At 52.4% G+C, this 15,507-nt stretch overlaps 1 protein-coding gene across 9 annotated transcripts in view; it reads right to left on the reverse strand.

The window, feature by feature from the left end:
- The window catches only part of erc1b (ELKS/RAB6-interacting/CAST family member 1b), a 1,169,759-nt gene that overhangs the window by 725,648 nt on the left and 428,604 nt on the right, over positions 1 to 15,507 (reverse strand). The window lies entirely within an intron of this gene.

Here is a 15,507-nt window from a genome sequence, read left to right on the forward strand (position 1 = left end):
CTCTCCCTTCCCCACTCCCCTCCCTTCCCCACTCCCCCCATCCCTCCCTTCCCCACTCCCCCATCCCTCCCTTCCCCACTTCCCCCATCCCTCCCTGCCCCACTCCCCCCATCCCTCCCTTCCCCACTCCCCCATCCCTCCCTTCCCCACTCCCCCCCATCCCTCCCTTCCCCACTCCCCCATCCCTCCCTTCCCCACTCCCCCATCCCTCCCTTCCCCACTCCCCCCATCCCCTCCCTTCCCCACTCCCCCCATCCCTCCCTTCCCCACTCCCCCCATCCCTCCCTTCCCCACTCCCCCCATCCCTCCCTTCCCCACTCCCCCCATCCCTCCCTTCCCCACTCCCCCCATCCCTCCCTTCCCCACTCCCCCCATCCCTCCCTTCCCCACTCCCCCATCCCTCCCTTCCCCACTCCCCCATCCCTCCCTTCCCCACTCCCCCATCACCTCCCTTCCCCACTCCGCCATCCCTCCCTTCCCCACACCCCCCATCCCTCCCTTCCCCACACCCCCCATCCCTCCCTTCCCCACACCCCCCATCCCTGCCTTCCCCACTCCCCCACCCCTCCCTTCCCCACTCCCCCATCCCTCCCTTCCCCACTCCCCCATCCCCACTACCCCCTCCCCTCCCTTCCCCACAATCCCCTCCCCAATCCCTCCCATCTCTCCCTTCCCCACTCCCCTCCCTTTCCCACTCTCCCCATCCCTCCCATCCGCACTCTCCCCACTCCCTCCCTCCCTCCTCCGCCATCCCCTCCCATCCCCACTCCACACGCCCCCCCATTACCGGCTGCGGACGCTACTTCCTGGTTGCCGGGATGGGCCCATCTACTCACCTCCCTCTTCCGCTTAGTCAGCCAGCACACAACTGGCTGACAAATTTATTTTGCAGGGGTGAACGGCGACGGCGTGACCTGGGGTACGGCGTCGGGACTTTGGCCCACCCGGGCCGGAGAATAGCGGGGGCCTGTGTGAAGCGCCCCGATTGCCCTCTCGGCAGATTCTCCGGCGTGCACGGCGCTGACCCCGATGAAGCCATTCCCGCCGGTTGGGAGAATGTCGGGACGGCGTCGGGCCGGAGTTGCGCGGAAAAATGGCGTTAACATAGATTCTCCCGGGCGGCGCGTCATGGGAGAATCGCCCCCGTGTTTTTCATCAACAGATTCAATGTAGCTTCCTACAAAAACCAAATAAGTAAATTGTACAATTCTATTTATTTTGAACTTACATTAAAAAAAACGAAAATGTGCTTCACACTATAAACTATAAAAAACAAATAAAAATTAAAAATTGAGAAAAATGAGAGGTGATCTTATTGATCAGAATATGATTGAACTTTACATTCAGTTTGAGGGAGGGGGAAGCGAGTCTAAGACAGTATTTTAAACTTAAATAGGGGCAATAATGAGAGCATGAAAGTACAGCTCGCAAAAATAAACTGGCAATTTAGGTTAAGGGATAGGTCAATAGAAATGCAGTAGCACACATTTAATAGTATATTTCAGAATATACAGAATGAATACATTCCAATAAGAATTTTTAAAAAAACAAGGGGACCCACCATCCATAGTTAATTAAAACATAGTATCAAACTTAAAGAAAAATCATATAATTGTTGCAAAGATGGCTGGCTGGTCAGAAGATTGGATAGAACAAAATACTAAAAGATTAATAAAGAGAGGAAAATTTGAGTAGAGAGAAAGCTAACCAGAAATATAAAGATAGATAGTAAGTTTATTTTGATATTTTCAAAAGAAAATGAGTCCAATAGAGAGAGAATCTGGGGAGTAAATAATCGAAACTAAGAAGATGGCAGATGAATAGGTATTTCTCATTGGTCTCCATTATATATTTTTATTTTTTTTAAGTAATTTTTATTCAAATTTTCACATTTTCACAAAAAACAAAACAATAACAGAAAATTCTAAGAACAAAAAAAACAGAACCCCCCGCCGTAAATACAAAAGAGAAACAATAAATTAATGCCCGTCATTAGCAAAAAACACATATTCAACCCAAAACAAAAACAAAGAGACAACCCCCCCCCCCCCCCCCCCCCCCCCCCTCCCGGGTTGCTGCTGCTGCTGACCTTTTGTTTTTACCGTTCTGCCAGGAGATCTAGGAATGGTTGCCATCTCCTGAAAAACCCCTGCACTGACCCCCTTAGGGTAAATTCACCCTCTCCAATTTAATAAACCCCGCCATATCATTGAACCAGACCTCCACGCTTGGGGGCCTCGCATCCTTCCACTGAAGAAGAATCCTCCGCCAGGCTACTAGGGACGCAAAGGTCAGAACACCGGCCTCTTTCGCCTCCTGCACTCCCGGCTCCACTGCAACCCCAAATATTGCGAGTCCCCAGCCTGGATTGACCCTGGATCCTACCACCTTCGATACCGTCCTTGCTACACCCTTCCAAAATTCCCCCAGCGCTGGGCATGCCCAGAACATGAGGACATAGTTTGTTGGGCTCCCTGAGCACCTAATACACCTGTCCTCGGTCCCAAAAAACCGGCTCATCCTTGTCCCGGTCATATGAGCCCTATGCAGTACCTTAACGGTCTTCATTATAGAGGATACAAAAAACATCCCAGAAATACGGGGCCTCACGGTAGCATGGTGGTTAGCATCAATGCTTCACAGCTCCAGGGTCCCAGGTTCGATTCCCGGCTGGGTCGCTGTCTGTGTGGAGTCTGCACGTCCTCCCCGTGTGTGCGTGGGTTTCCTCCGGGTGCTCCGGTTTCCTCCCACAGTCTAAAGATGTGCGGGTTAGGTGGATTGGCCATGCTAAATTGCCCGTAGTGTAAGGTTAATGGGGGGATTGTTGGGTTATGGGTATACGGGTTACGTGGGTTTAAGTAGGGTGATCATTGTTCGGCACAACATCGAGGGCCGAAGGGCCTGTTCTGTGCTGTACTGTTCTATGTTCTATGTTCTAAATACCTGTAATTCGGGAATTGGGAAGAGAGGGAAGAACTCAATAATATTACAATCACTAAGGAAGTGATGCTTAACAAATTGTTGGAGCTCTGGGTTGACAAGTCCCTGGATCCTGATGTCTTCAGAGAAGTGGCTAGTTCGATCGAAGACGTAAAATAAAAGCTCATGTTGTCAGGGACAGCATATTGGCATAGATAGAAGGTTGGCTAGCTAACAGAAAACAATTTATTGCTCTACTCATTCATGTCCCAGATGCCCTATTTCCCTTAATGCACTGCTGTCAACTCACAATTTCACCAACTTCCTGTACAAAATATCATAATTAAATGAGTAAGGCCAAATCTAACTAACTAATGGAAGGTGCCCTTTGTGACAATGTTTCGGCAAATTATGCTCCAATCTGTAGTACAAGGGTATCTGGCGTTACGGCTAATGTGGGGCTGGGAACACTATCACCCACAGTGTGATGTAAGGAATCACATGTCGACATTGCTGTGGACTGGACAGAGACCTGTGCAGAAGCCAGCATGGCGTTATCTCCAAATTTGGACTATACCCTGTATGTATGTACATGGTGATAGCACTTGAAAAAAAGGCTGAATCTCAAGGAAAAATGCAGCAGAAATTTGAAAGCTGGAAAATTAAAGGAGCAGCATTCTGACCTGACTGAAAGCACCTGAAGCAAAGACACAGAGGGAGATTGTCAGAGATTTGCTCCACAGCAGAACTGGAAGCAAAGGGCAGAAGAAACAACTCCACAGTGCAGCTGAGGACTCCATTACATCTTTGGAAGTCTAGCTTGAATGCACAGATAGTGTCAAAGAACCTATCGGAAATCAGCTAAAAAATTCAAGCTCTAAAGGCCAGGATTTCACGCAAGGAAGATATAGCATTTTAAAAGTAAGAACAGCCCATTTACAGAAGCACCATAGCTAGGTTGCGTTCAGAGTGACATACCATGTGGCAGACGAGCTTGTTGCTCATTAAAGAATTGCTCAAAATAAAGAAAAGAAATTGGCAGTTTAAAAAAACCCAGACAAGTCCAGGAAACAACACTAAAACACCCAAAAATCCACCGATAGTGCCGGCAACACCCAGGCCAAACCATTAAGTGAATCGCTCCACAAAGCGAGACACAAAGAGGTCAGAACTGCCAATACATTGGGAACCAGCCAAAGCCCAATATGTAGAACATAGAACATAGAACAGTACAGCACAGAACAGGCCCTTCAGCCCTCGATGTTGTGCCGAGCAATGATCACCCTACTTAAACCCACGTAACCCGTATACCCGTAACCCAACAATCCCCCCCATTAACCTTACACTACGGGCAATTTAGCATGGCCAATCCACCTAACCCGCACATCTTTGGACTGTGGGAGGAAACCGGAGCAACTGGAGGAAACCCACGCACACACAGGGAGGACGTGCAGACTCCACACAGACAGTGACCCAAGCCGGGAATCGAACCTGGGACCCTGGAGCTGTGAAGCATTGATGCTAACCACCATGCTACCGTGAGGACCCTAAGAGTGTAGGAAGACTCTTTATAAAAACTTACTGGGGCCCCAATCTTGAAACCTGCATTTAAAGCTGAACCCACAAAAGTTTTTTAACAATCTTCGATTGAAAAAAAATCAGAACAAGCACAAAACTGGGGACTTTGGCAGAAGATATTCCTTTGATATATAATAGCTTCAGGTTTTGACAAAAAGACAGAAGATGAGTATGTGAATACATTATTTTATCGAGACTTCAGTAAAGCTCGCGGGGAGAAAGAGAGAGAGGGGGCAGGAATGTGATGATATGATCTGCATACTCGTCTGCCATTGGGCCAGAACGTCGGCTTACCATTGGCCCTGGTCGGTCATGTGCCTCTCGACCGATTGGCCGAGAGGCTGAGTTAACCACGCCTCTATTAACGAGGTATAAATGCTCAAACGCCTGACGATCGTCCCTTTCCACTGTAGACGATCGCAGAGCTGTGTTCTAGTTAATTAAAGCCAGACTTTGGTAAATCACTCGCCTCGCGTGCAATCGATGGTACATCAATTTAATTAACTATGACTTTGAAGATGGAGTTCCGCATCAAGCCCGAATGCCTCCGCATCAGCCTGCAAACTCCGAACTCTGCAGAACTTTTCCAACTCTGGCTGACTTGCCTCGAAGGGTTCCTAGCATCTACAACCACCCCCCCCCACCACCGGGGCACAGAGGCTACACGTCCTCCACTCCAGCGTGGGTATTGACGCTTACGCCATAATCAAAGAGGAAACGGATTTTGATGACGCTATACAAAAGCTAAAAGGACAATTCATCAAACCGATCAACAGGGTATTCGCCCGACATCTGCTGGCCACCAGAAAGCAGGTCCCCGGTGAGTCTCTAGACCAATACGCCCGGGCCCTCTATGCTCTGGGGAGAGGTTGCGCCTGTGTAGCGGTGTCCGCTACAGAGCACATAGAGCTACTCATCAGAGACGCTTACGTGGCTGGGATGCTGTCTCCCATGATCCGCCAGCGGATGCTGGAAAGAGACGAACTCAGTTTAACGGAGACGCTGACTCTCTCCGCCTCCCTGGAGGTCGCAGATCTAAGCGCTCGCACCTATGACCCTGGCCAGGCCGCCTCCTGGCACGCTTCCCACCAGCCACCCGCCGCTCCCAGGCCTCCCTCAGGCTTGTGCCACGGGGCGCCCCGATAAATCCGCGGGGCCCCGCTGCTACTTTTGCGGGTACGTTAAACACCCTCGCTCGCGCTGCCCAGCCCGCTCCGCCCTCTGTAAGAGCTGCGGGAAGAAGGGCCACTACTCCACGGTCTGCCAGGCCAAAACGCTGGCTGCGGCGCTTCTGGAAGCTGCACAGCACTCTCCCCCCCTCCCCCAGGCCTCTGCGAACGGCCTGTGTGCCTCTCTCTCTCCCCCAGGGCCCCTCCAGCCGCTCCCGACTCGCGCCCCGCCAGCCGACAAGCGCACCTCTCCAGCCCCTCCAGGCCTCTGCCAGCCTGCCCCGCACGTTTCTCCCCCCCCGCCCCCGGGCCCCGGCGCCCGACCGGCTCGCCTCTCCGGGCCCTCCCGGTCGATGCCTGCCCGCAGCGCGACTCTGCTCCCCCCGCCCCCGGCCCCCCGCACCCGGCCCGCGCGCCTTACCTCCTCCCGCAGCTGCTGCACCTAACCGGCGTCCTGGAGCCGGCCTGAGCGTCCCCACAGCTGATGCACCTAACCGGCGTCCTGGAGCCGGCCTGCGCATCCCCACAGCTGATGCATGTTACTCACCTCCTGGAGCCGGCCTGCGCGTCCCCACAGCTGATGCATGTTACTCACCTCCTGGAGCCGGCCTGCGCGTCCCCACAGCTGATGCATGTTACTCACCTCCTGGAGCCGGCATGCGCGTCCCCACAGCTGCTACACCCGGTTCGCCTCCTGGAGCCGGCCTGCGCGCCTCACCTCATCAGCTCACAGCGCCGGCAACGCTAGCTCCGCCACCAGCGGCCACGAGGGCTTCCTGGGCGCCGCCATCTTGGGGTGCCGACCCCACGTGCGGGTCCTGGGCGCCGCCATCTTGGGGCCCCGACCCCACGTGCGGATACTGGGCGCCGCCATCTTGGGGAACAGACCTCACATGTGGATCCTGGCCACCGACTTCCAGATCTGCCACGCAAGGTCCCTCCAGTATCGAATCGGACAGCGACGACGGATTTTCTCCACGGCTCGCGGCCGTTCACCTCACATATGGATCCTGGCCACCGACTTCCGGGTCTGCTACGCAAGGTCCCTCCAGCATCGACTCGGACGGCGATGACGGATTTTCTCCACGGCTCACGGACGTTCAACTCGACCAGTCTCATCCACGCACGCTCGCCAAAACGACTACGCTGATCCACCTCAACGGCCACGAGACGGACTGCCTGCTGGACTCCGGGAGCACGGAAAGCTTTGTTCACCCTGACAAGGTAAGACGCTGCGCGCTCCCTGTCCATCCCGTAACACGCAAAATCGGTTTAGCCTCAGGTTCGCACTCCGTCCACATCACCGGGTGCTGCATCGCGGACCTCACGGTCCAAGGGAAGGTTTTTAAAAATTATAAATTCCTTGTCCTCCCTGACCTTTGCGCACCGGCACTCCTAGGACTGGACTTCCAGTGCAACCTGCAGAGCTTGACCTTTCAATTCGGCGGCCCTATACCCCCCCTCACTGTCTGCAGCCTCGCGTCCCTCAAAGTGGACCCTCCCGCCCTGTTTGCTAACCTCACCCCCGATTGCAAACCCGTCGCCACACGGAGCAGACGGTACAGCGCCCAGGACCGATCCTTCATCAGGTCCGAGGTCCAGAGGTTGCTGACGGAAGGGGTCATCGAGGCCAGCAACAGTCCCTGGCGAGCCCAAGTGTTGGTGGTCCGGACGGGGGAGAAAAACCGGATGGTCATCGATTACAGCCAAAGCATCAATCGGTTTACGCAACTGGACGCGTATCCTCTTCCCCGTATTTCTACCATGGTAAACGAGATCGCGACATACAAGGTCTTCTCAACTGTGGACCTTAAGTCCGCTTACCACCAGCTCCCCATCCGCGCGAGTGACCGACTGACTGTACACCGCGTTCGAGGCTGACGGGCGCCTCTACCACTTCCTTAGGGTTCCATTTGGTGTCACAAATGGGGTCTCGGTCTTCCAACGGGAGATGGACCGAATGGTCGACAAGTACGGATTACAGGCTACCTTCCCGTACCTTGATAATGTCACCATCTGCGGCCACGACCAGCAGGACCATGACGCCAACCTCCAGAAATTCCTTCAAACCGCAAAACTCCTTAACCTCACGTACAATAAGGATAAATGCGTGTTCAGCACCGACCGCCTAGCCATCCTCGGCTACGTAGTGCGTAACGGAGTGATAGGCCCCGACCCCGAACGCATGCGCCCCCTGATGGAACTCCCTCTCCCCAATACCCCCAAATCCCTCAAACGCTGCCTGGGGTTTTTCGCATACTACGCCCAATGGGTTCCCAACTACGCGGACAAGGCCCGTCCCCTCATGCAAACCACGACCTTCCCGCCGGCGACGGAGGCCTGCCAGGCCTTTAGCCGCATCAAAGCGGACATCGCAAAGGCCACGATGCGCGCCATCGACGAGGCCCTCCCCTTCCAGGTCGAGAGCGACGCATCAGAAGTAGCTCTGGCGGCCATCCTGAACCAAGCGGGCAGACCCGTGGCCTTCTTCTCCAGACCTCTCCAGGCTTCCGAACTCCGCCACCCCTCTGTGGAAAAGGAAGCCCAGGCCATAGTCGAAGCCGTGCGACATTGGAGGCACTATTTGGCCGGCAGGAGGTTTACCCTCCTCACAGACCAACGGTCAGTAGCCTTCATGTTTGATAATGCACAAAGGGGCAAGATCAAAAATGACAAGATTTTACGGTGGCGGATCGAGTTGTCCACGTACAACTATGATATCTTGTATCGTCCTGGGAAGCTCAATGAGCCTCCTGATGCCCTGTCCCGCGGTACCTGCGCCAGCGCGCAGATAGACCGCCTCCGCTCCCTCCACGCAGACCTCTGCCATCTAGGGGTGACCCGCCTACACCACTTCATTAAGGCCCGCAACCTGCCCTACTCCATCGAGGAAGTCAGGTCAGTAACCCATGACTGCCACATCTGCGCCGAGTGCAAACCGCACTTCTACCGCCCCGAGCGCGCACACCTGATCAAAGCATCCCACCCCTTCGAACGTCTTAGCATTGACTTCAAGGGGCCCCTTCCCTCTAACAACCTGTAACATTTACTTCCTGGCGGTTATCGACGAACACTCCCGCTTCCCCTTCACCATTCCCTGTCCCGACATGACCACATCAACCGTCATTAAGGCCCTACTCTCCATCTTCTCACTGTTCGGCTACCCCGCGTACATTCACAGCGATCGGGGGTCCTCATTTATGAGCGACGAGCTGCGTCAATTCCTGCTCGACAGGGGCATCGCCTCTAGCAGGACGACCAGCTATAACCCCCGGGGTAACGGACAGGTCGAGCGGGAGAATGGTGCCATCTGGAAGACCATACTACTGGCCCTCCGGTCTAGAAATCTCCCTATTTCCCGATGGCAAGAGGTGCTCCCCGATGCACTGCACTCTATCCGCTCACTCCTCTGTACTGCAACTAATCAGACACCTCATGAGCGTCTTCTTGTTTTCCCCAGGAAGTCGTCCTCCGGATCCCCTCTCCCGACGTGGCTGGTCACCCCTGGGCCCATCTTGCTCCGGAAGCATGTGCGGGTGCACAAGTCCGACCCGTTGGTGGAGCATGTCGAGTTACTCCACGCTAACCCGCAGTACGCGTATGTGGAGTACCCCGACGGTCGGCAGGACACGGTCTCCCTCCGGGACCTGGCACCCGCCGGCGTGCGGCCCCCCCACCACAGACCCCCCTCCCCTTTTTCACCCCAGCACCCCACTCAGCTTCCCCATCCCTCATCCATGGCGTCTCCGCGGCCAGCTCAGGTGACGGAGACTACTCGAAGTCTATCGCTCCCGGACTCCAGGACATCAGCAGGACCATCAGCCGATCCGACGACAACTCCTCCACTATGGCGCTCGGCCAGGACGTCAAGGACAACCAAAAGACTGATCAAATCCTTCTAGAGTTCTCCAGCCCCATGGACTTTCTTTTGTAAATATTGTTATGTCTGGGCCAGTGGCAAGCCCCCAAATTCGATAAGGGTACGGAGAGAAAATTATTCTCCCGACGGCTACTCATATCATCAGTTCTCTCTCCCCCCCCCCCCCCCCCCCCACCCTGGGTCTCGTTCACATCCCCCCCCCACCCCCCCCGCCTTCCTTCTCCGTAAGGGGTGAATGTGATGATATGATCTGCATACTCGTCTGCCATAGGGCCAGAACGTCGGCTTACCATTGGCCCTGGTCGGTCATGTGCCTCTCGACCGATTGGCCGAGAGGCTGAGTTAACCACGCCTCTATTAACGAGGTATAAATGCTCAAACGCCTGACGATCGTCCCTTTCCACTGTAGACGATCGCAGAGCTGTGTTCTAGTTAATTAAAGCCAGACTTTGGTAAATCACTCGCCTCGCGTGCAATCGATGGTACATCAGGGACTTCAGTAAAAAGCGCAGAGAGAGAGGGGGAAAGACTTCAGTAAAGAGCGCGGAGACAGAGAGGGCGAGACTTCAGTAAAGAGCGCGGAGAGAGAGAGGGCGAGACTTCAGTAAAAAGCGCGGAGAGAGAGAGCGAGACTTCAGTAAAGAGCGCGGAGAGAGAGGGGGCAAGACTTCAGTAAAGAGCGCTGAGAGAGAGGGCGAGACATCAGTAAAGAGCGCGGAGAGAGAGAGAGAGAGAGAGAGAGGGCGAGACTTCAGTAAAAAGCGCAGAGAGAGGGCGAGACTTCAGTAAAGAGCGCGGAGAGAGAGGGCGCGACTTCAGTAAAGAGCGCAGAGAGAGAGAGAGGGCGAGTCTTCAGTAAAGAGCACGGAGAGAGAGAGGGCGAGTCTTCAGTAAAGAGTGCGGAGAGAGAAGACGGGACTTCAGTAAAGAGCGCGGAGAGAGGGCGAGACTTCAGTAAAGAGCGCGGAGAGAGAGAGGGCGAGACTTCAGTAAAGAGCGCGGAGAGAGAGAGGGCGAGACATCAGTAAAGAGCGCGGAGAGAGAGAGAGAGGGCGAGACTTCAGTAAAAAGCGCAGAGGGCGAGACTTCAGTAAAGAGCGCGGAGAGAGAGAGGGCGCGACTTCAGTAAAGAGCGCAGAAAGAGGGCGCGACTTCAGTAAAGAGCACGGAGAAAGAGAGGGCAAAACTTCAGTAAAGAGCGCGGAGAGAGAGAGGGCGCGACTTCAGTAAAGAGCGCAGAGAGAGAGAGGGCGAGTCTTCAGTAAAGAGTGCGGAGAGAGAGGGCGAGACTTCAGTAAAGAGCGCGGAGAGAGAGAGAGAGGGCGAGATTTCAGTAAAAAGTGCAGAGAGAGGGCGAGACTTCAGTAAAGAGCACGGAGCGAGAGAGGGCGAGTCTTCAGTAAAGAGCAATCTCGGGTAAGACAGCTGTTTGTCTGTTTCAAAAAAAAAGGTTTTCTGACGTCACAGTAGACTGTAACCTGATTGGCTGAAAGTCAGCCTGGGCTAAATTTGAATATTTGGAGTTATTGGTTTAAATATTAGTTTTGAATTAGATTACCATTTTTAAGTTGATTTAAATTACTATTTTAAATATTTTTATTTTTATTTAAATAACTTTTAAAATTTCAATTAAATAACTATTTTTAATACTCAGTTTTAAAAAAATTTTTTTATTAAATAGTACACGGGGATTGTATTTAATCTGACACCAATACCTCTTTCTAAAGTTTAATTTCAAAGGTTTAATTTAAAGGAATAATTCAAGGCAGGACAGGTCCAAGGCATGGTCTGCTCCTCTTGCTCCATTTGGCAGGCTTGGGACTGTTCCAGTCCCCAGGGTCAGCATGTGTGCAGGAAGTGTCTCCAGTTGCAGCTCCTGGAAGCTCGAGTTTCAGAGCTGGAGTGGCAGCTGGAGACACTGTGGAGCATCCGCGAGTCGGAAAGCATCGTGGATAGCACTATTCGAGAGGTGGTTACACCACAGGCTCAGACTCCGCAGGCAGGAAGGGATGGCTGACCACCAGACAGAGCAAGAGAGTGAGGCAGGTAGTGCAGGAATCTCCTGTGGCCATTCCCCTGCAGAACAGATATACAGCTTTGGATACTGTTGAGGGGAATAGCTTCTCAGGGGAAAACAGCAACAGCTGTGGCACCACCGTTGGTTCTGCTGCCGAGGGGAGGGGTGATAAGTGTGACAGTGCAATAGTTATAGGGGATTCAATTGTAAGGGGAATAGACAGGCGTTTCTGTGGCCGCAAACGAGACTCCAGGATGGTGTGTTGCCTCCCTGGTGCTAGGGTCAAGGATGTCTTGGAGCGGTTACAGGACATTCTGGAGGGGGAGGGTGAACAGCCAGTGGTCGTGGTACACATCGGTACAAAACGACATAGGTTAAAAAAAGGGATGAGGTCCTAAAAGCAGAATACAGGGAGCTAGGAAGGAAGTTAAGAAATCGGACCTCAGTAGTGATCTCAGGATTAACCGGTGCCATGTGCTAGTCAGAGTAGAAATGACAGGATATATAGGATGAATACGTGGCTGAAGAGGTGGTGTCAGGGGGAAGGTTTCAGATTCCTGGGGCATTGGGACTGGTTCTGGGGGAGATGTGACCTGTACAAACTGGACAGGTTACACCTGGGCAGGGCCGGAACTGATGCCTTAGGGGGCCATTTGCCAGAGCGGTTGGGGAGTGTTTAAACTAATGTGGCAGGGGGCTGGGAACCGATGCAGGAAGTCGGAAGGTAGTAAAACAGGGACAGAAAAAAAAGGCAGTAAGGGGGAAAGTATAAGGCAGAGAAGCCATAGTCAAAAATCAAAAAGGGTGACAGTGCAAGGTACAGTGACTGAGGGGAGCTCAGTGAATAGGTCCAGTAATACTAAAAGGAATAAAACGGGAAGTAAAAACATAAATCGAAAGTGACGCGGCACGTTGTTACATGAAGATATGGGTTCAACGACAAGGAAAATTAGGAGAAACGTTAAGAGGAAAAATAACTTAGGAGAGGTTACAGATCAAGGTGTTAAGATTCAAAACAGACGTATAAAAGCCAAAATAAGTGTACTTTACCTGAATGCTTGTAGTATTCGGAATAAGGTAAATGAGTTGATGGCACAAATCATCATGAATGACTATGATTTAGTGGCCATTACTGAAACATGGTTAAAGGATGGTCACGGCTGGGAGTTAAATATCCAAGGATATCAACCTATTCAGAAGGAGAGAGTAGATGGTATGGGAGGTGGTGTAGCTCTGTTATTTAAGGATGACATCCGGCCTCGTTGGCGGGTAGAGTGCAGTCCGTCAAAATGACAGTTCTCCCGAGGTTCTTGTTCCTTTTTCAGTGTTTGCCCATCTTTATCCCTAGGGCCTTTTTTAGAAGAGTGACTGGCTGCATCATGGGCTTTGTTTGGACGCTTGGGGCCCCGAGGGTGAGGAGGGTCTTCTTGGAGCGGGGTAGAGATGGGGGGGAGGGGCTGGCGTTACCCAATCTCTCGGGGTATTATTGGGCGGCCTATGTGTCGATGGTGCGCAAGTGGGTAATGGAGGGGGAGGGGGCAGCACGGAAACGGATGGAGAGGGCGTCCTGTGGAGATACAAGCCTGGGGGCCCTGGTAACAGCGCTGTGGCCGCTCCCTCCTACGAGGTATTCCACGAGTCCGGTGGTGGCGGCTACCCTCAGGATTTGGGGGCAGTGGAGGCGACATAGGGGAGAAGTGGGGGGCTCGATGGAGGCTCCGTTAAGGGGGAACCATAGGTTCATCCCGGGGAACATTGATGGGGGATTTCAGGGTTGGCACAGAGCGGGCATCAGACAGCTGAGGGACCTGTTTATTGATGGGAGGTTTGCGAGCCTGGGGGAGTTGGAGGAGAAATTTGGGCTCCCCCCGGGGAACATGTTCAGGTATCTGCAGGTAAAGGCATTTGTAGGCGGCAGGTGGAGGGATTCCCTTCGCTTCCCGCGAGGGGGGTGAGCGACAGGGTGCTTTCGGGGGTCTGGGTCGGAGAGGGGAAGATATCTGATATCTACAAGGTTATGCAGGAGGCGGAGGAGGCGTAGGTAGAGGAGCTGAAAGCTAAGTGGGAGGGGGAACTGGGGGAACAGATCGAAGACGGGACATGGGCTGATGCCCTAGAGAGGGTTAATTCTTCCTCCTCGTGTGCGCGGCTTAGCCTCATGCAATACAAGGTGCTGCACCGGGCCCACATGACTGGGACGAGGATGAGTACGTTCTTTGGGGGTGAAGACAGGTGTGTCAGGTGCTCGGGGAGTCCAGCGAACCATGCCCATATGTTCTGGGCATGCCCGGCACTGGAGGAGTTCTAGAAGGGGGTGGCGAAGACGGTGTCGAGGGTGGTGGGATCCAGGGTCAAGCCAGGATGGGGACTCGCGATTTTTGGGGTTGGGGTGGAGCCGGGAGTGCAGGAGGCGAAAGAGGCCGGTGTGCTGGCCTTTGCGTCCATGGTAGCCCGGCGAAGGATCTTGCTACAATGGAAGGATGCGAGGCCCCCAAGCGTGGAGACCTGGATCAATGACATGGCGGGTTTCATTAAGCTAGAGAAGGTCAAATTCGCCCTGAGAGGGTCGGTACAAGGGTTCTTTAGGCGACCTTTTCTCGACTTTCTGGCTCAACGATAGGGTACGGGGACAGTAGCAGCAGCAACCCGGGGGGGGAGGGGGAGGGAAAAGGTGGGGGGGGGGGGAGGCGGACGATGACTATGTTTGTTTATTTAATTTAAATTTATTTTTAAGTTCTTTTGTTGTTCATTGGGGTTGGGGGGGTGGGGGATGTGATACATGCGTCGATACGGTCTGGGGGTGTTACAGTTATTATGGGTTATTTTGTTGCATTTCATTGTTTGTCGTTATGTTTTATATTTTCTGTAAAAAATTCCAATAAAAATTATATTTTAAAAAAAGGATGACATCCGACCAATAGTAAGGGATGACATCGGTGCTATGGAGGATAAGGTTGAATCTATTTGGGTGGAAATGAAGAATAGTAAGGCAAAAAAGTTACTGATAGTAGTAGTCTCTAGGCCACTAAACAGTAACATTATGATGGGGCAGGCAATAAATAAAGAAATAATGGATGAATGTAGAAATGGTACAGCAGTTATCATGGGGGATTTTAATCTACACGTCGATTGGTTTAACCAGGTCGGTCAAGGCAGCCTTGAGGAGGAGTTTATAGATGTATCCGCGATAGTTTCCTAGAACAGTATGTAATGGAACCTACGAGGGAACAAGCCGTCCTAGATCTGGTCCTGTGTAATGAGACAGGATTGATTAATGATGTCATAGTTAGGGATCCTCTCGGAAGGAGCGATCACAATATGGTGGAATTTAAAATACAGATGGAGGGTGAGAAGGTAAAATCAAACACTAGTGTTTTGTGCTTAAACAAAGGGGATTAAAATGGGATGAGAGCTAGCTAAGGTAGACTGGCAGCAAAGACTTTATGGTTGAGGAACAGTGAAATGAAAATGAAAATCGCTTACTGTCACGAGTAGGCTTCAAATGAAGTTACTGTGAAAAGCCCCTAGTCGCCACATTCCGGCGCCAGTTCGGGGAGGCTGTAACGGGAATTGAACCGTGCTGCTGGCCTGCTTGGTCTGCTTTCATATCCAGCGAATTAGCCCTGTGGAGGACCTTCCAAGCGATTTTTTCACAGTGCTCAGCAAAGGTTTTAACCAACAAAAAGGAAGGACGGTAGAAAGAAGGAAAATTGACCGTGGATATCGAAGAAAGTAAGGGAGTCTATCAAATTGAAGGAAAAAGCATACAAAGTGGCAAAGATTAGTGAGAGACTAGAGGACTGGGAAATCTTTAGGGGGCAACAGAAAGCTACTAAAAAAGCTATAAAGAAGAGTAAGATAGATTATGAGATTAAACTTGCTCAGAATACAAAAACAGATAGGAAAAGTTTCTACAAATACATAAAACAAAAAAGAGTGGCTAA

Source organism: Scyliorhinus canicula, chromosome 20 (genome assembly GCF_902713615.1).
Source record: "Scyliorhinus canicula chromosome 20, sScyCan1.1, whole genome shotgun sequence".
Classification (NCBI taxonomy): Eukaryota; Metazoa; Chordata; class Chondrichthyes; order Carcharhiniformes; family Scyliorhinidae; genus Scyliorhinus; species Scyliorhinus canicula.